The sequence below is a fragment of the Macaca mulatta genome, chromosome 19 (assembly GCF_049350105.2).
Source record: "Macaca mulatta isolate MMU2019108-1 chromosome 19, T2T-MMU8v2.0, whole genome shotgun sequence".
Lineage (NCBI taxonomy): Eukaryota > Metazoa > Chordata > Mammalia > Primates > Cercopithecidae > Macaca > Macaca mulatta.
The window spans coordinates 35,981,546-36,007,164 of NC_133424.1; positions in this window are offsets into that span (position 1 = coordinate 35,981,546).

Sequence of the window (25,619 nt, forward strand, 5' to 3'; positions counted from 1 at the left end):
TTTGGCCCTATAGTGTTCAATGGGATCCGAAATATCTGTTCTCAGATTCCAAAGAAATAAGGCTAGCAAAGAGATCCACGAAATACAGATGTAACTCTGTGAGATGAATTAACAGAAAACTCAGCAGTTTCTCAGAAAGCTTCTTTCCAGATTTCATCTGAGGATATTTCCTCTTTCACCATAGCCCTCTAAGGGCTTCCAAATATCACTTTGCCAATTCCACAAGAACTGTCTTAGCGAAAGGCTTCTTGAGGGGAAAGCTGTAACTCTGTGAGATGATTTCACAGAACACAAAGAAGTTTCTCAGAAAGCTTCTTCCTCTTTGTTATCGGAGGATATTTCCTTTGACCCTATAGTCTTCAAAGGGATCCGAAATATCTGTTCTCAGATTCCACAGAAATAAGGCTAGCAAAGAGATCCACGAAATACAGATGTAACTCAGTGAGATGAATTAACAGAACACTCAGCAGTTTCTCAGAAAGCTTCCTTCCAGATTTCATCTGAGGATATTTCCTTTTTCACCATAGCCCTCTATGGGCTTCCAAATATCACTTTTCCAATTCCACAAGAACTGTCTTAGCGAAAGGTTTCTTGAGGGGAAAGCTGTAACTCTGTGAGATGATTTCACAGAACACAAAGAAGTTTCTCAGAAAGCTTCTTTCTCTTTGTTATCGGAGGATATTTCCTTTGGCCCTATAGTCTTCAATGGGATCCGAAATATGTGTTCTCAGATTCCACAGAAATAAGGCTAGCAAAGAGATCCACGAAATGCAGATGTAACTCTGTGAGATGAATTAACAGAACACTAAGCAGTTTCTCAGAAAGCTTCTTTCCAGATTTCATCTGAGGATATTTCCTTTTTCACCATAGCCCTCTATGGGCTTCCAAATATCACTTTGCCAATTCCACAAGAACTGTCTTAGCGAGAGGCTTCTTGAGGGGAAAGCTGTAACTCTGTGAGATGATTTCACAGAACACAAAGAAGTTTCCTAGAAAGCTTCTTTCTCTTTGTTATCGGAGGATATTTCCTTTGGCCCAATAGTGTTCAATGGGATCCGAAATATCTGTTCTCAGATTCCACAGAAATAAGGCTAGCAAAGAGATCCACGAAATACAGATGTAACTCTGTGAGATGAATTAACAGAACACTCAGCAGTTTCTCAGTAAGCTTCCTTCCAGATTTCATCTGAGGATATTTCCTTTTTCACCATAGCCCTCTTTGGGCTTCCGAATATCACTTTGCCAATTCCACAAGAACTGTCTTAGCGAAAGGCTTCTTGAAGGGAATGCTGTAACTCTGTGAGATGATTTCACAGAACACAAAGAAGTTTCTCAGAAAGCTTCTTTCTCTTTGTTATCGGAGGATATTTCCTTTGGCCCTATAGTGTTCAATGGGATCCGAAATATCTGTTCTCAGATTCCAAAGAAATAAGGCTAGCAAAGAGATCCACGAAATACAGATGTAACTCTGTGAGATGAATTAACAGAACACTCAGCAGTTTCTCAGAAAGCTTCTTTCCAGATTTCATCTGAGGATATTTCCTTTTTCACCATAGCCCTCTAAGGGCTTCCAAATATCACTTTGCCAATTCCACAAGAACTGTCTTAGCGAAAGGCTTCTTGAGGGGAAAGCTGTAACTCTGTGAGATGATTTCACAGAACACAAAGAAGTTTCTCAGAAAGCTTCTTTCTCTTTGTTATAGGAGGATATTTCCTTTGGCCCTGTAGTCTTCAATGGGATCCGAAATATCTGTTCTCAGATTCCACAGAAATAAGTCTAGCAAAGAGATCCACGAAATACAGATGTAACTCGGTGAGATGAATTAACAGAACACTCAGCAGTTTCTCAGAAAGCTTCTTTCCAGATTTCATCAGAGGATATTTCCTTTTTCACCATAGCCCTCTATGGGCTTCCGAATATCACTTTGCCAATTCCACAAGAACTGTCTTAGCGAAAGGCTTCTTGAGGGGAAAGCTGTAACTCTGTGAGATGATTTCACAGAACACAAAGAAGTTTCTCAGAAAGCTTCTTTCTCTTTGTTATCGGAGATTATTTCCTTTGGACCTATAGTCTTCAAAGGGATCCGAAATATCTGTTCTCAGATTCCAGAGAAATAAGTCTAGCAAAGAGATCCACGAAATACAGATGTAACTCTGTGAGATGAATTAACAGAACACTAAGCAGTTTCTCAGAAAGCTTCTTTGCAGATTTCATCTGAGGATATTTCCTTTTTCACCATAGCCCTCTATGGGCTTCCAAATATCACTTTGCCAATTCCACAAGAACTGTCTTAGCGAAAGGCTTCTTGAGGGGAAAGCTGTAACTCTGTGAGATGATTTCACAGAACACAAAGAAGTTTCTCAGAAAGCTTCTTTCTCTTTGTTATCGGAGGATATTTCCTTTGGCCCTATAGTCTTCAATGGGATCCGAAATATCTGTTCTTAGATTCCAAAGAAATAAGGCTAGCAAAGAGATCCACGAAATACAGATGTAACTCTGTGAGATGAATTAACAGAACACTAAGCAGTTTCTCAGAAAGCTTCTTTCCAGATTTCATCTGAGGATATTTCCTTTTTCACCATAGCCCTCTATGGGCTTCCAAATATCGCTTTGCCAATTCCACGAGAACTGTCTTAGCGAAAGGCTTCTTGAGGGGAACGCTGTAACTCTGTGAGATGATTTCACAGAACACAAAGAAGTTTCTCAGAAAGCTTCTTTCTCTTTGTTATCGGAGGATATTTCCTTTGGCCCTATAGTCTTCAAAGGGATCCGAAATATCTGTTCACAGATTCCACAGAAATAAGGCTAGCAAAGAGATCCACGAAATACAGATGTAACTCTGTGAGATGAATTAACAGAACACTAAGCACTTTCTCAGAAAGCTTCCTTCCAGATTTCATCTGAGGATATTTCCTTTTTCACCCTAGCCCTCTAAGGGCTTCCAAATATCATTTTGCCAATTCCACAAGAACTGTCTTAGCGAAAGGCTTCTTGAGGGGAAAGCTGTAACTCTGTGAGATGATTTCACAGAACACAAAGAAGTTTCTCAGAAAGCTTCTTTCTCTTTGTTATCGGAGGATATTTCCTTTGGCCCTATAGTGTTCAATGGGATCCGAAATATCTGTTCTCAGATTCCAAAGAAATAAGGCTAGCAAAGAGATCCACGAAATACAGATGTAACTCTGTGAGATGAATTAAAAGAACACTCAGCAGTTTCTCAGAAAGCTTCTTTCCAGATTTCATCTGAGGATATTTCCTCTTTCACCATAGCCCTCTAAGGGCTTCCAAATATCACTTTGCCAATTCCACAACAACTGTCTTAGCGAAAGGCTTCTTGAGGGGAAAGTTGTAACTCTGTGAGATGATTTCACAGAACACAAAAAGAAGTTTCTCAGAAAGCTTCTTTCTCTTTGTTATCGGAAGATATTTCCTTTGGCCCTATAGTCTTCAATGGGATCCGAAATATCTGTTCTCAGATTCCACAGAAATAAGGCTAGCAAAGAGATCCACGAAATACAGCTGTAACTCTGTGAGATGAATTAACAGAACACTCAGCAGTTTCTCAGAAATCTTCTTTCCAGATTTCATCTGAGGATATTTCCTTTTCCACCATAGCCCTCTATGGGCTTCCAAATATCACTTTGCCAATTCCACAAGAACTGTCTTAGCGAAAGGCTTCTTGAGGGGAAAGCTGTAACTCTGTGAGATGATTTCACAGAACACAAAGAAGTTTCTCAGAAAGCTTCTTTCTCTTTGTTATCGGAGGATATTTCCTTTGGCCCTATAGTATTCAAAGGTATCCGAAATATCTGTTCTCAGATTCCACAGAAATAAGTCTAGCAAAGAGATCCACGAAATACAGATGTAACTCTGTGAGATGAATTAACAGAACACTCAGCAGTTTCTCAGAAAGCTTCTTTCCAGATTTCATCTGAGGATATTTCCTTTTTCACCGTAGCCCTCTATGGGCTTCCAAATATCACTTTGCCAATTCCACAAGAACTGTCTTAGCGAAAGGCTTCTTGAGGGGAAGGCTGTAACTCGGTGAGATGATTTCACAGAACACAAAGAAGGTTCTCAGAAAGCTTTTTCTCTTTGTTATCGGAGATTATTTCCTTTGGCCCTATAGTCTTCAAAGGGATCCGAAATATCTGTTCCCAGATTCCACAGAAATAAGGCTAGCAAAAAGATCCACGAAATACAGATGTAACTCTGTGAGATGAATTAACAGAACACTCAGCAGTTTCTCAGAAAGCTTCTTTCCAGATTTCATCTGAGGATATTTCCTTTTTCACCATAGCCCTCTATGGGCTTCCAAATATCACTTTGCCAATTCCACAAGAACTGTCTTAGCGAAAGGCTTCTTGAGGGGAAAGCTGTAACTCTGTGAGATGATTTCACAGAACACAAAGAAGTTTCTCAGAAAGCTTCTTTCTCTTTGTTATCGGAGGATATTTCCTTTGGCCCTATAGTCTTCAATGGGATCCGAAATATCTGTTCTCAGATCCACAGAAATAAGGCTAGCAAAGAGATCCACGAAATACAGATGTAACTCTGTGAGATGAATTAACAGAACACTAAGCAGTTTCTCAGAAAGCTTCTTTCCAGATTTCATCTGAGGATATTTCCTTTTTCACCATAGCCCTCTATGGGCTTTCAAATATCACTTTGCCAATTCCACAAGAACTGTCTTAGCTAAAGGCTTCTTGAGGGGAAAGCTGTAACTCTGAGAGATGATTTCACAGAACACAAAGAAGTTTCTCAGAAAGCTTCTTCTTCTTTGTTATCGGAGATTATTTCCTTTGGCCCTATAGTCTTCAAAGGGATCCGAAATATCTGTTCTCAGATTCCACAGAAATAAGGGTAGCAAAGAGATCCACGAAATACAGATGTAATTCTGTGAGATGAATTAACAGAACACTAAGCAGTTTCTCAGAAAGCTTCTTTGCAGATTTCATCTGAGGATATTTCCTTTTTCACCATAACACTCTATGGGCTTCCAAATATCACTTTGCCAATTCCACAAGAACTGTCTTAGCGAAAGGCTTCTTGAGGGGAAAGCTGTAACTCTGTGAGATGATTTCACAGAACACAAAGAAGTTTCTCAGAAAGCTTCTTCCTCTTTGTTATCGGAGGATATTTCCTTTGACCCTATAGTCTTCAAAGGGATCCGAAATATCTGTTCTCAGATTCCACAGAAATAAGGCTAGCAAAGAGATCCACGAAATACAGATGTAACTCAGTGAGATGAATTAACAGAACACTCAGCAGTTTCTCAGAAAGCTTCCTTCCAGATTTCATCTGAGGATATTTCCTTTTTCACCATAGCCCTCTATGGGCTTCCAAATATCACTTTGCCAATTCCACAAGAACTGTCTTAGCGAAAGGTTTCTTGAGGGGAAAGCTGTAACTCTGTGAGATGATTTCACAGAACACAAAGAAGTTTCTCAGAAAGCTTCTTTCTCTTTGTTATCGGAGGATATTTCCTTTGGCCCTATAGTCTTCAATGGGATCCGAAATATCTGTTCTCAGATTCCACAGAAATAAGGCTAGCAAAGAGATCCACGAAATGCAGATGTAACTCTGTGAGATGAATTAACAGAACACTAAGCAGTTTCTCAGAAAGCTTCTTTCCAGATTTCATCTGAGGATATTTCCTTTTTCACCATAGCCCTCTATGGGCTTCCAAATATCATTTGCCAATTCCACAAGAACTGTCTTAGCGAAAGGCTTCTTGAGGGGAAAGCTGTAACTCTGTGAGATGATTTCACAGAACACAAAGAAGTTTCTCAGAAAGCTTCTTTCTCTTTGTTATCGGAGGATATTTCCTTTGGCCCAATAGTGTTCAATGGGATCCGAAATATCTGTTCTCAGATTCCACAGAAATAAGGCTAGCAAAGAGATCCACGAAATACAGATGTAACTCTGTGAGATGAATTAACAGAACACTCAGCAGTTTCTAAGTAAGCTTCCTTCCAGATTTCATCTGAGGATATTTCCTTTTTCACCATAGCCCTCTATGGGCTTCCAAATATCACTTTGCCAATTCCACAAGAACTGTCTTAGCGAAAGGCTTCTTGAGGGGAAAGCTGTAACTCTGTGAGATGATTTCACAGAACACAAAGAAGTTTCTCAGAAAGCTTCTTTCTCTTTGTTATCGGAGGATATTTCCTTTGGCCCTATAGTGTTCAATGGGATCCGAAATATCTGTTCTCAGATTCCAAAGAAATAAGGCTAGCAAAGAGATCCACGAAATACAGATGTAACTCTGTGAGATGAATTAACAGAACACTCAGCAGTTTCTCAGAAAGCTTCTTTCCAGATTTCATCTGAGGATATTTCCTTTTTCACCATAGCCCTCTAAGGGCTTCCAAATATCACTTTGCCAATTCCACAAGAACTGTCATAGTGAAAGGCTTCTTGAGGGGAAAGCTGTAACTCTGTGAGATGATTTCACAGAACACAAAGAAGTTTCTCAGAAAGCTTCTTTCTCTTTGTTATCGGAGGATATTTCCTTTGGCCCTATAGTCTTCAATGGGATCCGAAATATCTGTTCTCAGATTCCACAGAAATAAGGCTAGCAAAGAGATCCACGAAATACAGATGTAACTCTGTGAGATGAATTAACAGAACACTAAGCAGTTTCTCAGAAAGCTTCTTTCCATATTTCATCTGAGGATATTTCCTTTTTCACCATAGCCCTCTATGGGCTTCCAAATATCACTTTGCCAATTCCACGAGAACTGTCATAGCGAAAGGCTTCTTGAGGGGAAAGCTGTAACTCTGTGAGATGATTTCACAGAACACAAAGAAGTTTCTCAGAAAGCTTCTTTCTCCTTGTTATCGGAGGATATTTCCTTTGGCCCTATAGTCTTCAATGGGATCCGAAATATCTGTTCTCAGATTCCACAGAAATAAGGCTAGCAAAGAGATCCACGAAATAGAGCTGTAACTCTGTGAGATGAATTAACAGAACACTCAGCAGTTTCTCAGAAATCTTCTTTCCAGATTTCATCTGAGGATATTTCCTTTTTCACCCTAGCCCTCTATGGGCTTCCAAATATCACTTTGCCAATTCCACAAGAACTGTCTTAGCGAAAGGCTTCTTGATGGAAAGCTGTAACTCTGTGACATGATTTCACAGAACACAAAGAAGTTTCTCAGAAAGCTTCTTTCTCTTTGTTATCGGAGGATATTTCCTTTGGCCCTATAGTCTTCAAAGGGATCCGAAATATCTGTTCTCAGGTTCCACAGAAATAACTCTAGCAAAGAGATCCACGAAATACAGATGTAACTCGGTGAGATGAATTAACAGAACACTCAGCAGTTTCTCAGAAAGCTTCTTTCCAGATTTCATCAGAGGATATTTCCTTTTTCACCATAGCCCTCTATGGGCTTCCGAATATCACTTTGCCAATTCCACAAGAACTGTCTTAGCGAAAGGCTTCTTGAGGGGAAAGCTGTAACTCTGTGAGATGATTTCACAGAACACAAAGAAGTTTCTCAGAAAGCTTCTTTCTCTTTGTTATCGGAGATTATTTCCTTTGGACCTATAGTCTTCAAAGGGATCCGAAATATCTGTTCTCAGATTCCACAGAAATAAGTCTAGCAAAGAGATCCACGAAATACAGATGTAACTCTGTGAGATGAATTAACAGAACACTAAGCAGTTTCTCAGAAAGCTTCTTTGCAGATTTCATCTGAGGATATTTCCTTTTTCACCATAGCCCTCTATGGGCTTCCAAATATCACTTTGCCAATTCCACAAGAACTGTCTTAGCGAAAGGCTTCTTGAGGGGAAAGCTGTAACTCTGTGAGATGATTTCACAGAACACAAAGAAGTTTCTCAGAAAGCTTCTTTCTCTTTGTTATCGGAGGATATTTCCTTTGGCCCTACAGTCTTCAATGGGATCCGAAATATCTGTTCTTAGATTCCAAAGAAAAAAGGCTAGCAAAGAGATCCACGAAATACAGATGTAACTCTGTGAGATGAATTAACAGAACACTAAGCAGTTTCTCAGAAAGCTTCTTTCCATATTTCATCTGAGGATATTTCCTTTTTCACCATAGCCCTCTATGGGCTTCCAAATATCACTTTGCCAATTCCACGAGAACTGTCTTAGCGAAAGGCTTCTTGAGGGGAACGCTGTAACTCTGTGAGATGATTTCACAGAACACAAAGAAGTTTCTCAGAAAGCTTCTTTCTCTTTGTTATCGGAGGATATTTCCTTTGGCCCTATAGTCTTCAAAGGGATCCGAAATATCTGTTCACAGATTCCACAGAAATAAGGCTAGCAAAGAGATCCACGAAATACAGATGTAACTCAGTGAGATGAATTAACAGAACACTAAGCACTTTCTCAGAAAGCTTCCTTCCAGATTTCATCTGAGGATATTTCTTTTTTTACCCTAGCCCTCTAAGGGCTTCCAAATATCATTTTGCCAATTCCACAAGAACTGTCTTAGCGAAAGGCTTCTTGAGGGGTAAGCTGTAACTCTGTGAGATGATTTCACAGAACACAAAGAAGTTTCTCAGAAAGCTTCTTTCTCTTTGTTATCGGAGGATATTTCCTTTGGCCCTATAGTGTTCAATGGGATCCGAAATATCTGTTCTCAGATTCCAAAGAAATAAGGCTAGCAAAGAGATCCACGAAATACAGATGTAACTCTGTGAGATGAATTAAAAGAACACTCAGCAGTTTCTCAGAAAGCTTCTTTCCAGATTTCATCTGAGGATATTTCCTCTTTCACCATAGCCCTCTAAGGGCTTCCAAATATCACTTTGCCAATTCCACAACAACTGTCTTAGCGAAAGGCTTCTTGAGGGGAAAGCTGTAACTCTGTGAGATGATTTCACAGAACACAAAGAAGTTTCTCAGAAAGCTTCTTTCTCTTTGTTATCGGAAGATATTTCCTTTGGCCCTATAGTCTTCAATGGGATCCGAAATATCTGTTCTCAGATTCCACAGAAATAAGGCTAGCAAAGAGATCCACGAAATACAGCTGTAACTCTGTGAGATGAATTAACAGAACACTCAGGAGTTTCTCAGAAATCTTCTTTCCAGATTTCATCTGAGGATATTTCCTTTTCCACCATAGCCCTCTATGGGCTTCCAAATATCACTTTGCCAATTCCACAAGAACTGTCTTAGCGAAAGGCTTCTTGAGGGGAAAGCTGTAACTCTGTGAGATGATTTCACAGAACACAAAGAAGTTTCTCAGAAAGCTTCTTTCTCTTTGTTATCGGAGGATATTTCCTTTGGCCCTATAGTATTCAAAGGGATCCGAAATATCTGTTCTCAGATTCCACAGAAATAAGTCTAGCAAAGAGATCCACGAAATACAGATGTAACTCTGTGAGATGAATTAACAGAACACTCAGCAGTTTCTCAGAAAGCTTCTTTCCAGATTTCATCTGAGGATATTTCCTTTTTCACCGTAGCCCTCTATGGGCTTCCAAATATCACTTTGCCAATTCCACAAGAACTGTCTTAGCGAAAGGCTTCTTGAGGGGAAAGCTGTAACTCGGTGAGATGATTTCACAGAACACAAAGAAGGTTCTCAGAAAGCTTCTTTCTCTTTGTTATCGGAGATTATTTCCTTTGGCCCTATAGTCTTCAAAGGGATCTGAAATATCTGTTCCCAGATTCCACAGAAATAAGGCTAGCAAAGAGATCCACGAAATACAGATGTAACTCTGTGAGATGAATTAACAGAACACTAAGCAGTTTCTCAGAAAGCTTCTTTGCAGATTTCATGTGAGGATATTTCCTTTTTCACCATAGCCCTCTATGGGCTTCCAAATATCACTTTGCCAATTACACAAGAACTGTCTTAGCGAAAGGCTTCTTGAGGGGAAAGCTGTAACTCTGTGAGATGATTTCATGGAACACAAAGAAGTTTCTCAGAAAGCTTCTTTCTCTTTGTTATCGGAGGATATTTCCTTTGGCCCTATAGTCTTCAATGGGATCCGATATATCTGTTCTTAGATTCCAAAGAAATAAGGCTAGCAAAGAGATCCACGAAATACAGATGTAACTCTGTGAGATGAATTAACAGAACACTAAGCAGTTTCTCAGAAAGCTTCTTTCCAGATTTCATCTGAGGATATTTCCTTTTTCACCATAGCCCTCTATGGGCTTCCAAATATCGCTTTGCCAATTCCACGAGAACTGTCTTAGCGAAAGGCTTCTTGAGGGGAACGCTGTAACTCTGTGAGATGATTTCACAGAACACAAAGAAGTTTCTCAGAAAGCTTCTTTCTCTTTGTTATCGGAGGATATTTCCTTTGGCCCTATGGTCTTCAAAGGGATCCGAAATATCTGTTCACAGATTCCACAGAAATAAGGCTAGCAAAGAGATCCACGAAATACAGATGTAACTCAGTGAGATGAATTAACAGAACACTAAGCACTTTCTCAGAAAGCTTCCTTCCAGATTTCATCTGAGGATATTTCCTTTTTCACCCTAGCCCTCTAAGGGCTTCCAAATATCATTTTGCCAATTCCACAAGAACTGTCTTAGCGAAAGGCTTCTTGAGGGGAAAGCTGTAACTCTGTGAGATGATTTCACAGAACACAAAGAAGTTTCTCAGAAAGCTTCTTTCTCTTTGTTATCGGAGGATATTTCCTTTGGCCCTATAGTGTTCAATGGGATCCGAAATATCTGTTCTCAGATTCCAAAGAAATAAGGCTAGGAAAGAGATCCACGAAATACAGATGTAACTCTGTGAGATGAATTAACAGAACACTCAGCAGTTTCTCAGAAAGCTTCTTTCCAGATTTCATCTGAGGATATTTCCTCTTTCACCATAGCCCTCTAAGGGCTTCCAAATATCACTTTGCCAATTCCACAAGAACTGTCTTAGCGAAAGGTTCTTGAGGGGAAAGCTGTAACTCTGTGAGATGTTTTCACAGAACACAAAGAAGTTTCTCAGAAAGCTTCTTTCTCTTTGTTATCGGAGGATATTTCCTTTGGCCCTATAGTCTTCAATGGGATCCGAAATATCTGTTCTCAGATTCCACAGAAATAAGGCTAGGAAAGAGATCCACGAAATACAGCTGTAACTCTGTGAGATGAATTAACAGAACACTCAGCAGTTTCTCAGAAATCTTCTTTCCAGATTTCATCTGAGGATATTTCCTTTTCCACCATAGCCCTCTATGGGCTTCCAAATATCACTTTGCCAATTCCACAAGAACTGTCTTAGCGAAAGGCTTCTTGAGGGGAAAGCTGTAACTCTGTGAGATGATTTCACAGAACACAAAGAAGTTTCTCAGAAAGCTTCTTTCTCTTTGTTATCGGAGGATATTTCCTTTGGCCCTATAGTATTCAAAGGGATCCGAAATATCTGTTCTCAGATTCCACAGAAATAAGTCTAGCAAAGAGATCCACGAAATACAGATGTAACTCTGTGAGATGAATTAACAGAACACTCAGCAGTTTCTCAGAAAGCTTCTTTCCAGATTTCATCTGAGGATATTTCCTTTTTCACCGTAGCCCTCTATGGGCTTCCAAATATCACTTTGCCAATTCCACAAGAACTGTCTTAGCGAGAGGCTTCTTGAGGGGAAAGCTGTAACTCGGTGAGATGATTTCACAGAACACAAAGAAGGTTCTCAGAAAGCTTCTTTCTCTTTGTTATCGGAGATTATTTCCTTTGGCCCTATAGTCTTCAAAGGGATCCGAAATATCTGTTCCCAGATTCCACAGAAATAAGGCTAGCAAAGAGATCCACGAAATACAGATGTAACTCTGTGAGATGAATTAACAGAACACTAAGCAGTTTCTCAGAAAGCTTCTTTGCAGATTTCATCTGAGGATATTTCCTTTTTCACCGTAGCCCTCTATGGGCTTCCAAATATCACTTTGCCAATTCCACAAGAACTGTCTTAGCGAAAGGCTTCTTGAGGGGAAAGCTGTAACTCTGTGAGATGATTTCACAGAACACAAAGAAGTTTCTCAGAAAGCTTCTTTCTCTTTGTTATCGGAGGATATTTCCTTTGGCCCAATAGTGTTCAATGGGATCCGAATTATCTGTTCTCAGATTCCACAGAAATAAGTCTAGCAAAGAGATCCACGAAATACAGATGTAACTCTGTGAGATGAATTAACAGAACACTCAGCAGTTTCTCAGGAAGCTTCCTTCCAGATTTCATCTGAGGATATTTCCTTTTTCACCATAGCCCTCTATGGGCTTCCAAATATCACTTTGCCAATTCCACAAGAACTGTCTTAGCGAAAGGCTTCTTGAGGGGAATTCTGTAACTCTGTGAGATGATTTCACAGAACACAAAGAAGTTTCTCAGAAAGCTTCTTTCTCTTTGTTATCGGAGGATATTTCCTTTGGCCCTATAGTGTTCAATGGGATGCGAAATATCTGTTCTCAGATTCCAAAGAAATAAGGCTAGCAAAGAGATCCACGAAATACAGATGTAACTCTGTGAGATGAATTAACAGAACACTCAGCAGTTTCTCAGAAAGCTTCTTTCCAGATTTCATCTGAGGATATTTCCTTTTTCACCATAGCCCTCTATGGGCTTCCAAATATCACTTTGCCAATTCCACAAGAACTGTCTTAGCGAAAGGCTTCTTGAGGGGAAAGCTGTAACTCTGTGAGATGATTTCACAGAACACAAAGAAGTTTCTCAGAAAGCTTCTTTCTCTTTGTTATCGGAGGATATTTCCTTTGGCCCTATAGTCTTCAATGGGATCCGAAATATCTGTTCTCAGATTCCACAGAAATAAGGCTAGCAAAGAGATCCACGAAATAGAGCTGTAACTCTGTGAGATGAATTAACAGAACACTCAGCAGTTTCTCAGAAATCTTCTTTCCAGATTTCATCTGAGGATATTTCCTTTTTCACCCTACCCCTCTATGGGCTTCCAAATATCACTTTGCCAATTCCACAAGAACTGTCTTAGCGAAAGGCTTCTTGAGGGGAAAGCTGTAACTCTGTGACATGATTTCACAGAACACAAAGAAGTTTCTCAGAAAGCTTCTTTCTCTTTGTTATCGGAGGATATTTCCTTTGGCCCTATAGTCTTCAAAGGGATCCGAAATATCTGTTCTCAGATTCCAGAGAAATAAGTCTAGCAAAGAGATCCACGAAATACAGATGTAACTCGGTGAGATGAATTAACAGAACACTCAGCAGTTTCTCAGAAAGCTTCTTTCCAGATTTCATCAGAGGATATTTCCTTTTTCACCATAGCCCTCTATGGGCTTCCGAATATCACTTTGCCAATTCCACAAGAACTGTCTTAGCGAAAGGCTTCTTGAGGGGAAAGCTGTAACTCTGTGAGATGATTTCACAGAACACAAAGAAGTTTCTCAGAAAGCTTCTTTCTCTTTGTTATCGGAGATTATTTCCTTTGGACCTATAGTCTTCAAAGGGATCCGAAATATCTGTTCTCAGATTCCACAGAAATAAGGCTAGCAAAGAGATCCACGAAATACAGATGTAACTCTGTGAGATGAATTAACAGAACACTAAGCAGTTTCTCAGAAAGCTTCTTTGCAGATTTCATCTGAGGATATTTCCTTTTTCACCATAGCCCTCTATGGGCTTCCAAATATCACTTTGCCAATTCCACAAGAACTGTCTTAGCGAAAGGCTTCTTGAGGGGAAAGCTGTAACTCTGTGAGATGATTTCACAGAACACAAAGAAGTTTCTCAGAAAGCTTCTTTCTCTTTGTTATCGGAGGATATTTCCTTTGGCCCTATAGTCTTCAATGGGATCCGAAATATCTGTTCTTAGATTCCAAAGAAATAAGGCTAGCAAAGAGATCCACGAAATACAGATGTAACTCTGTGAGATGAATTAACAGAACACTAAGCAGTTTCTCAGAAAGCTTCTTTCCAGATTTCATCTGAGGATATTTCCTTTTTCACCATAGCCCTCTATGGGCTTCCAAATATCGCTTTGCCAATTCCACGAGAACTGTCTTAGCGAAAGGCTTCTTGAGGGGAACGCTGTAACTCTGTGAGATGATTTCACAGAACACAAAGAAGTTTCTCAGAAAGCTTCTTTCTCTTTGTTATCGGAGGATATTTCCTTTGGCCCTATAGTCTTCAAAGGGATCCGAAATATCTGTTCACAGATTCCACAGAAATAAGGCTAGCAAAGAGATCCACGAAATACAGATGTAACTCAGTGAGATGAATTAACAGAACACTAAGCACTTTCTCAGAAAGCTTCCTTCCAGATTTCATCTGAGGATATTTCCTTTTTCACCCTAGCCCTCTAAGGTCTTCCAAATATCATTTTGCCAATTCCACAAGAACTGTCTTAGCGAAAGGCTTCTTGAGGGGAAAGCTGTAACTCTGTGAGATGATTTCACAGAACACAAAGAAGTTTCTCAGAAAGCTTCTTTCTCTTTGTTATCGGAGGATATTTCCTTTGGCCCTATAGTGTTCAATGGGATCCGAAATATCTGTTCTCAGATTCCAAAGAAATAAGGCTAGCAAAGAGATCCACGAAATACAGATGTAACTCTGTGAGATGATTTAAAAGAACACTCAGCAGTTTCTCAGAAAGCTTCTTTCCAGATTTCATCTGAGGATATTTCCTCTTTCACCATAGCCCTCTAAGGGCTTCCAAATATCACTTTGCCAATTCCACAACCACTGTCTTAGCGAAAGGCTTCTTGAGGGGAAAGCTGTAACTCTGTGAGATGATTTCACAGAACACAAAGAAGTTTCTCAGAAAGCTCTTTCTCTTTGTTATCGGAAGATATTTCCTTTGGCCCTATAGTCTTCAATGGGATCCGAAATATCTGTTCTCAGATTCCACAGAAATAAGGCTAGCAAAGAGATCCACGAAATACAGCTGTAACTCTGTGAGATGAATTAACAGAACACTCAGCAGTTTCTCAGAAATCTTCTTTCCAGATTTCATCTGAGGATATTTCCTTTTCCACCATAGCCCTCTATGGGCTTCCAAATATCACTTTGCCAATTCCACAAGAACTGTCTTAGCGAAAGGCTTCTTGAGGGGAAAGCTGTAACTCTGTGAGATGATTTCACAGAACACAAAGAAGTTTCTCAGAAAGCTTCTTTCTCTTTGTTATCGGAGGATATTTCCTTTGGCCCTATAGTCTTCAAAGGGATCCGAAATATCTGTTCTCAGATTCCACAGAAATAAGTCTAGCAAAGAGATCCACGAAATACAGATGTAACTCTGTGAGATGAATTAACAGAACATTCAGCAGTTTCTCAGAAAGCTTCTTTCCAGATTTCATCTGAGGATATTTCCTTTTTCACCGTAGCCCTCTATGGGCTTCCAAATATCACTTTGCCAATTCCACAAGAACTGTCTTAGCGAAAGGCTTCTTGAGGGGAAAGCTGTAACTCGGTGAGATGATTTCACAGAACACAAAGAAGGTTCTCAGAAAGCTTCTTTCTCTTTGTTATCGGAGGATATTTCCTTTGGCCCTATAGTCTTCAAAGGGATCCGAAATATCTGTTCTCAGATTCCACAGAAATAAGGCTAGCAACGAGATCCACGAAATACAGATGTAACTCTGTGAGATGAATTAACAGAACACTCAGCAGTTTCTCAGAAAGCTTCTTTCCAGATTTCATCTGAGGATATTTCCTTTTTCACCATAGCCCTCTAAGTGCTTCCAAATATCACTTTGCCAATTCCACAAGAACTGTCTTAGCGAAAGGCTTCTTGAGGGGAAAGCTGTAACTCTGTGAGATGATTTCACAGAACACAAAGAAGTTTCTCAGAAAGCTTCTTTCTCTTTGTTATCAGAGGATATTTCCTTTGGCCCTATAGTCTTCAATGGGATCCGAAATATCTGTTCTCAGATTCCACAGAAATAAGGCTAGCAAAGAGATCCACGAAATACAGATGTAACCCTGTGAGATGAATTAACAGAACACTCAGCAGTTTCTCAGAAAGCTTCCTTCCAGATTTCATCTGAGGATATTTCCTTTTTCACCATAGCCCTCTAAGGTCTTCCAAATATCATTTTGCCAATTCCACAAGAACTGTCTTAGCGAAAGGCTTCTTGAGGGGAAAGCTGTAACTCTGTGAGATGATTTCACAGAACACAAAGAAGTTTCTCAGAAAGCTTCTTTCTCTTTGTTATCGGAGGATATTTCCTTTGGCCCTATAGTGTTCAATGGGATCCGAAATATCTGTTCTCAGATTCCAAAGAAATAAGGCTAGCAAAGAGATCCACGAAATACAGATGTAACTCTGTGAGATGAATTAAAAGAACACTCAGCAGTTTCTCAGAAAGCTTCTTTCCAGATTTCATCTGAGGATATTTCCTCTTTCACCATAGCACTCTAAGGGCTTCCAAATATCACTTTGCCAATTCCACAACAACTGTCTTAGCGAAAGGCTTCTTGAGGGGAAAGCTGTAACTCTGTGAGATGATTTCACAGAACACAAAGAAGTTTCTCAGAAAGCTCTTTCTCTTTGTTATCGGAAGATATTTCCTTTGGCCCTATAGTCTTCAATGGGATCCGAAATATCTGTTCTCAGATTCCACAGAAATAAGGCTAGCAAAGAGATCCACGAAATACAGATGTAACTCTGTGAGATGAATTAACAGAACACTCAGCAGTTTCTCAGAAATCTTCTTTCCAGATTTCATCTGAGGATATTTCCTTTTCCACCATAGCCCTCTATGGGCTTCCAAATATCACTTTGCCAATTCCACAAGAACTGTCTTAGCGAAAGGCTTCTTGAGGGGAAAGCTGTAACTCTGTGAGATGATTTCACAGAACACAAAGAAGTTTCTCAGAAAGCTTCTTTCTCTTTGTTATCGGAGGATATTTCCTTTGGCCCTATAGTCTTCAAAGGGATCCGAAATATCTGTTCTCAGATTCCACAGAAATAAGTCTAGCAAAGAGATCCACGAAATACAGATGTAACTCTGTGAGATGAATTAACAGAACATTCAGCAGTTTCTCAGAAAGCTTCTTTCCAGATTTCATCTGAGGATATTTCCTTTTTCACCGTAGCCCTCTATGGGCTTCCAAATATCACTTTGCCAATTCCACAAGAACTGTCTTAGCGAAAGGCTTCTTGAGGGGAAAGCTGTAACTCGGTGAGATGATTTCACAGAACACAAAGAAGGTTCTCAGAAAGCTTCTTTCTCTTTGTTATCGGAGGATATTTCCTTTGGCCCTATAGTCTTCAAAGGGATCCGAAATATCTGTTCTCAGATTCCACAGAAATAAGGCTAGCAACGAGATCCACGAAATACAGATGTAACTCTGTGAGATGAATTAACAGAACACTCAGCAGTTTCTCAGAAAGCTTCTTTCCAGATTTCATCTGAGGATATTTCCTTTTTCACCATAGCCCTCTAAGTGCTTCCAAATATCACTTTGCCAATTCCACAAGAACTGTCTTAGCGAAAGGCTTCTTGAGGGGAAAGCTGTAACTCTGTGAGATGATTTCACAGAACACAAAGAAGTTTCTCAGAAAGCTTCTTTCTCTTTGTTATCAGAGGATATTTCCTTTGGCCCTATAGTCTTCAATGGGATCCGAAATATCTGTTCTCAGATTCCACAGAAATAAGGCTAGCAAAGAGATCCACGAAATACAGATGTAACCCTGTGAGATGAATTAACAGAACACTCAGCAGTTTCTCAGAAAGCTTCCTTCCAGATTTCATCTGAGGATATTTCCTTTTTCACCATAGCCCTCTAAGGTCTTCCAAATATCATTTTGCCAATTCCACAAGAACTGTCTTAGCGAAAGGCTTCTTGAGGGGAAAGCTGTAACTCTGTGAGATGATTTCACAGAACACAAAGAAGTTTCTCAGAAAGCTTCTTTCTCTTTGTTATCGGAGGATATTTCCTTTGGCCCTATAGTGTTCAATGGGATCCGAAATATCTGTTCTCAGATTCCAAAGAAATAAGGCTAGCAAAGAGATCCACGAAATACAGATGTAACTCTGTGAGATGAATTAAAAGAACACTCAGCAGTTTCTCAGAAAGCTTCTTTCCAGATTTCATCTGAGGATATTTCCTCTTTCACCATAGCACTCTAAGGGCTTCCAAATATCACTTTGCCAATTCCACAACAACTGTCTTAGCGAAAGGCTTCTTGAGGGGAAAGCTGTAACTCTGTGAGATGATTTCACAGAACACAAAGAAGTTTCTCAGAAAGCTCTTTCTCTTTGTTATCGGAAGATATTTCCTTTGGCCCTATAGTCTTCAATGGGATCCGAAATATCTGTTCTCAGATTCCACAGAAATAAGGCTAGCAAAGAGATCCACGAAATACAGATGTAACTCTGTGAGATGAATTAACAGAACACTCAGCAGTTTCTCAGAAATCTTCTTTCCAGATTTCATCTGAGGATATTTCCTTTTCCACCATAGCCCTCTATGGGCTTCCAAATATCACTTTGCCAATTCCACAAGAACTGTCTTAGCGAAAGGCTTCTTGAGGGGAAAGCTGTAACTCTGTGAGATGATTTCACAGAACACAAAGAAGTTTCTCAGAAAGCTTCTTTCTCTTTGTTATCGGAGGATATTTCCTTTGGCCCTATAGTCTTCAAAGGGATCCGAAATATCTGTTCTCAGATTCCACAGAAATAAGTCTAGCAAAGAGATCCACGAAATACAGATGTAACTCTGTGAGATGAATTAACAGAACATTCAGCAGTTTCTCAGAAAGCTTCTTTCCAGATTTCATCTGAGGATATTTCCTTTTTCACCGTAGCCCTCTATGGGCTTCCAAATATCACTTTGCCAATTCCACAAGAACTGTCTTAGCGAAAGGCTTCTTGAGGGGAAAGCTGTAACTCGGTGAGATGATTTCACAGAACACAAAGAAGGTTCTCAGAAAGCTTCTTTCTCTTTGTTATCGGAGGATATTTCCTTTGGCCCTATAGTCTTCAAAGGGATCCGAAATATCTGTTCTCAGATTCCACAGAAATAAGGCTAGCAACGAGATCCACGAAATACAGATGTAACTCTGTGAGATGAATTAACAGAACACTCAGCAGTTTCTCAGAAAGCTTCTTTCCAGATTTCATCTGAGGATATTTCCTTTTTCACCATAGCCCTCTAAGTGCTTCCAAATATCACTTTGCCAATTCCACAAGAACTGTCTTAGCGAAAGGCTTCTTGAGGGGAAAGCTGTAACTCTGTGAGATGATTTCACAGAACACAAAGAAGTTTCTCAGAAAGCTTCTTTCTCTTTGTTATCAGAGGATATTTCCTTTGGCCCTATAGTCTTCAATGGGATCCGAAATATCTGTTCTCAGATTCCACAGAAATAAGGCTAGCAAAGAGATCCACGAAATACAGATGTAACCCTGTGAGATGAATTAACAGAACACTCAGCAGTTTCTCAGAAAGCTTCCTTCCAGATTTCATCTGAGGATATTTCCTTTTTCACCATAGCCCTCTATGGGCTTCCAAATATCGCTTTGCCAATTCCACAAGAACTGTCTTAGCGAAAGGGTTCTTGAAGGGAAAGCTGTAACTCTGTGAGATGATTTCACAGAACACAAAGAAGTTTCTCAGAAAGCTTCTTTCTCTTTGTTATCGGAGGATATGTCCTTTGGCCCTATAGTCTTCAATGGGATCCGAAATATCTGTTCTCAGATTCCACAGAAATAAGGCTAGCAAAGAGATCCACGAAATGCAGATGTAACTCTGTGAGATGAATTAACAGAACACTAAGCAGTTTCTCAGAAAGCTTCTTTCCAGATTTCATCTGAGGATATTTCCTTTTTCACCATAGCCCTCTAGGGGTTCCAAATATCACTTTGCCAATTCCACAAGAACTGTCTTAGCGAAAGGCTTCTTGAGGGGAAAGCTGTAACTCTGTGAGATGATTTCACAGAACACAAAGAAGTTTCTCAGAAAGCTTCTTTCTCTTTGTTATCGGAGGATATTTCCTTTGGCCCAATAGTGTTCAATGGGATCCGAAATATCTGTTCTCAGATTCCACAGAAATAAGGCTAGCAAAGAGATCCACGAAATACAGATGTAACTCTGTGAGATGAATTAACAGAACACTCAGCAGTTTCTCAGTAAGCTTCCTTCCAGATTTCATCTGAGGATATTTCCTTTTTCACCATAGCCCTCTATGGGCTTCCAAATATCACTTTGCCAATTCCACAAGAACTGTCTTAGCGAAAGGCTTCTTGAGGGGAATGCTGTAACTCTGTGAGATGATTTCACAGAACACAAAGAAGTTTCTCAGAAAGCTTCTTTCTCTTTGTTATCGCAGGATATTTCCTTTGGCCCTATAGTGTTCAATGGGATCCGAAATATCTGTTCTCAGATTCCAAAGAAATAAGGCTAGCAAAGAGATCCACGAAATACAGATGTAACTCTGTGAGATGAATTAACAGAACACTCAGCAGTTTCTCAGAAATCTTCTTTCCAGATTTCATCTGAGGATATTTCCTTTTTCACCATAGCCCTCTATGGGCTTCCAAATATCACTTTGCCAATTCCACAAGAACTGTCTTAGCGAAAGGCTTCTTGAGGGGAAAGCTGTAACTCTGTGAGATGATTTCACAGAACACAAAGAAGTTTCTCAGAAAGCTTCTTTCTCTTTGTTATCGGAGGATATTTCCTTTGGCCCTATAGTCTTCAATGGGATCCGAAATATCTGTTCTCAGATTCCACAGAAATAAGGCTAGCAAAGAGATCCACGAAATAGAGCTGTAACTCTGTGAGATGAATTAACAGAACACTCAGCAGTTTCTCAGAAATCTTCTTTCCAGATTTCATCTGAGGATATTTCCTTTTTCACCCTACCCCTCTATGGGCTTCCAAATATCACTTTGCCAATTCCACAAGAACTGTCTTTGCGAAAGGCTTCTTGAGGGGAAAGCTGTAAGTCTGTGACATGATTTCACAGAACACAAAGAAGTTTCTCAGAAAGCTTCTTTCTCTTTGTTATCGGAGGATATTTCCTTTGGCCCTATAGTCTTCAAAGGGATCCGAAATATCTGTTCTCAGATTCCAGAGAAATAAGTCTAGCAAAGAGATCCACGAAATACAGATGTAACTCGGTGAGATGAATTAACAGAACACTCAGCAGTTTCTCAGAAAGCTTCTTTCCAGATTTCATCAGAGGATATTTCCTTTTTCACCATAGCCCTCTATGGGCTTCCGAATATCACTTTGCCAATTCCACAAGAACTGTCTTAGCGAAAGGCTTCTTGAGGGGAAAGCTGTATCTCTGTGAGATGATTTCACAGAACACAAAGAAGTTTCTCAGAAAGCTTCTTTCTCTTTGTTATCGGAGATTATTTCCTTTGGACCTATAGTCTTCAAAGGGATCCGAAATATCTGTTCTCAGATTCCACAGAAATAAGGCTAGCAAAGAGATCCACGAAATACAGATGTAACTCTGTGAGATGAATTAACAGAACACTAAGCAGTTTCTCAGAAAGCTTCTTTGCAGATTTCATCTGAGGATATTTCCTTTTTCACCATAGCCCTCTATGGGCTTCCAAATATCACTTTGCCAATTCCACAAGAACTGTCTTAGCGAAAGGCTTCTTGAGGGGAAAGCTGTAACTCTGTGAGATGATTTCACAGAACACAAAGAAGTTTCTCAGAAAGCTTCTTTCTCTTTGTTATCGGAGGATATTTCCTTTGGCCCTATAGTCTTCAATGGGATCCGAAATATCTGTTCTTAGATTCCAAAGAAATAAGGCTAGCAAAGAGATCCACGAAATACAGATGTAACTCTGTGAGATGAATTAACAGAACACTAAGCAGTTTCTCAGAAAGCTTCTTTCCAGATTTCATCTGAGGATATTTCCTTTTTCACCATAGCCCTCTATGGGCTTCCAAATATCGCTTTGCCAATTCCACGAGAACTGTCTTAGCGAAAGGCTTCTTGAGGGGAACGCTGTAACTCTGTGAGATGATTTCACAGAACACAAAGAAGTTTCTCAGAAAGCTTCTTTCTCTTTGTTATCGGAGGATATTTCCTTTGGCCCTATAGTCTTCAAAGGGATCCGAAATATCTGTTCACAGATTCCACAGAAATAAGGCTAGCAAAGTGATCCACGAAATACAGATGTAACTCAGTGAGATGAATTAACAGAACACTAAGCACTTTCTCAGAAAGCTTCCTTCCAGATTTCATCTGAGGATATTTCCTTTTTCACCCTAGCCCTCTAAGGGCTTCCAAATATCATTTTGCCAATTCCACAAGAACTGTCTTAGCGAAAGGCTTCTTGAGGGGAAAGCTGTAACTCTGTGAGATGATTTCACAGAACACAAAGAAGTTTCTCAGAAAGCTTCTTTCTCTTTGTTATCGGAGGATATTTCCTTTGGCCCTATAGTGTTCAATGGGATCCGAAATATCTGTTCTCAGATTCCAAAGAAATAAGGCTAGCAAAGAGATCCACGAAATACAGATGTAACTCTGTGAGATGAATTAAAAGAACACTCAGCAGTTTCTCAGAAAGCTTCTTTCCAGATTTCATCTGAGGATATTTCCTCTTTCACCATAGCCCTCTAAGGGCTTCCAAATATCACTTTGCCAATTCCACAACAACTGTCTTAGCGAAAGGCTTCTTGAGGGGAAAGCTGTAACTCTGTGAGATGATTTCACAGAACACAAAGAAGTTTCTCAGAAAGCTTCTTTCTCTTTGTTATCGGAAGATATTTCCTTTGGCCCTATAGTCTTCAATGGGATCCGAAATATCTGTTCTCAGATTCCGCAGAAATAAGGCTAGCAAAGAGATCCACGAAATACAGCTGTAACTCTGTGAGATGAATTAACAGAACACTCAGCAGTTTCTCAGAAATCTTCTTTCCAGATTTCATCTGAGGATATTTCCTTTTCCACCATAGCCCTCTATGGGCTTCCAAATATCACTTTGCCAATTCCACAAGAACTGTCTTAGCGAAAGGCTTCTTGAGGGGAAAGCTGTAACTCTGTGAGATGATTTCACAGAACACAAAGAAGTTTCTCAGAAAGCTTCTTTCTCTTTGTTATCGGAGGATATTTCCTTTGGCCCTTTAGTCTTCAAAGGGATCCGAAATATCTGTTCTCAGATTCCACAGAAATAAGTCTAGCAAAGAGATCCACGAAATACAGATGTAACTCTGTGAGATGAATTAACAGAACACTCAGCAGTTTCTCAGAAAGCTTCTTTCCAGATTTCATCTGAGGATATTTCCTTTTTCACCATAGCCCTCTAAGGGCTTCCAAATATCACTTTGCCAATTCCACAAGAACTGTCTTAGCGAAAGGCTTCTTGAGGGGAAAGCTGTAACTCTGTGAGATGATTTCACAGAACACAAAGAAGTTTCTCAGAAAGCTTCTTTCTCTTTGTTATCGGAGGATATTTCCTTTGGCCCTATAGTCTTCAATGGGATCCGAAATATCTGTTCTCAGATTCCACAGAAATAAGGCTAGCAAAGAGATCCACGAAATAGCGCTGTAACTCTGTGAGATGAATTAACAGAACACTCAGCAGTTTCTCAGAAATCTTCTTTCCAGATTTCATCTGAGGATATTTCCTTTTTCACCCTACCCCTCTATGGGCTTCCAAATATCACTTTGCCAATTCCACAAGAACTGTCTTAGCGAAAGGCTTCTTGAGGGGAAAGCTGTAACTCTGTGACATGATTTCACAGAACACAAAGAAGTTTCTCAGAAAGCTTCTTTCTCTTTGTTATCGGAGGATATTTCCTTTGGCCCTATAGTCTTCAAAGGGATCCGAAATATCTGTTCTCAGATTCCAGAGAAATAAGTCTAGCAAAGAGGTCCACGAAATACAGATGTAACTCGGTGAGATGAATTAACAGAACACTCAGCAGTTTCTCAGAAAGCTTCTTTCCAGATTTCATCAGAGGATATTTCCTCTTTCACCATAGACCTCTAAGGGCTTCCAAATATCACTTTGCCAATTCCACAACAACTGTCTTAGCGAAAGGCTTCTTGAGGGGAAAGCTGTAACTCTGTGAGATGATTTCACAGAACACAATGAAGTTTCTCAGAAAGCTTCTTTCTCTTTGTTATCGGAAGATATTTCCTTTGGCCCTATAGTCTTCAATGGGATCCGAAATATCTGTTCTCAGATTCCACAGAAATAAGGCTAGCAAAGAGATCCACGAAATACAGCTGTAACTCTGTGAGATGAATTAACAGAACACTCAGCAGTTTCTCAGAAATCTTCTTTCCAGATTTCATCTGAGGATATTTCCTTTTCCACCATAGCCCTCTATGGGCTTCCAAATATCACTTTGCCAATTCCACAAGAACTGTCTTAGCGAAAGGCTTCTTGAGGGGAAAGCTGTAACTCTGTGAGATGATTTCACAGAACACAAAGAAGTTTCTCAGAAAGCTTCTTTCTCTTTGTTATCGGAGGATATTTCCTTTGGCCCTATAGTCTTCAAAGGGATCCGAAATATCTGTTCTCAGATTCCACAGAAATAAGTCTAGCAAAGAGATCCACGAAATACAGATGTAACTCTGAGAGATGAATTAACAGAACACTCAGCAGTTTCTCAGAAAGCTTCTTTCCAGATTTCATCTGAGGATATTTCCTTTTTCACCGTAGCCCTCTATGGGCTTCCAAATATCACTTTGCCAATTCCACAAGAACTGTCTTAGCGAAAGGCTTCTTGAGGGGAAAGCTGTAACTCGGTGAGATGATTTCACAGAACACAAAGAAGTTTCTCAGAAAGCTTCTTTCTCTTTGTTATCGGAGGATATTTCCTTTGGCCCTATAGTCTTCAAAGGGATCCGAAATATCTGTTCTCAGATTCCACAGAAATAAGGCTAGCAACGAGATCCACGAAATACAGATGTAACTCTGTGAGATGAATTAACAGAACACTCAGCAGTTTCTCAGAAAGCTTCTTTCCAGATTTCATGTGAGGATATTTCCTTTTTCACCATAGCCCTCTATGGGCTTCCAAATATCACTTTGCCAATTCCACAAGAACTGTCTTAGCGAAAGGCTTCTTAAGGGGAATGCTGTAACTCTGTGAGATGATTTCACAGAACACAAAGAAGTTTCTCAGAAAGCTTCTTTCTCTTTGTTATCGGAGGATATTTCCTTTGGCCCTATAGTGTTCAATGGGATCCGAAATATCTGTTCTCAGATTCCAAAGAAATAAGGCTAGCAAAGAGATCCACGAAATACAGATGTAACTCTGTGAGATGAATTAACAGAACACTCAGCAGTTTCTCAGAAAGCTTCTTTCCAGATTTCATCTGAGGATATTTCCTTTTTCACCATAGCCCTCTAAGGGCTTCCAAATATCACTTTGCCAATTCCACAAGAACTGTCTTAGCGAAAGGCTTCTTGAGGGGAAAGCTGTAACTCTGTGAGATGATTTCACAGAACACAAAGAAGTTTCTCAGAAAGCTTCTTTCTCTTTGTTATCGGAGGATATTTCCTTTGGCCCTATAGTCTTCAATGGGATCCGAAATATCTGTTCTCAGATTCCACAGAAATAAGGCTAGCAAAGAGATCCACGAAATAGAGCTGTAACTCTGTGAGATGAATTAACAGAACACTCAGCAGTTTCTCAGAAATCTTCTTTCCAGATTTCATCTGAGGATATTTCCTTTTTCACCCTACCCCTCTATGGGCTTCCAAATATCACTTTGCCAATTCCACAAGAACTGTCTTAGCGAAAGG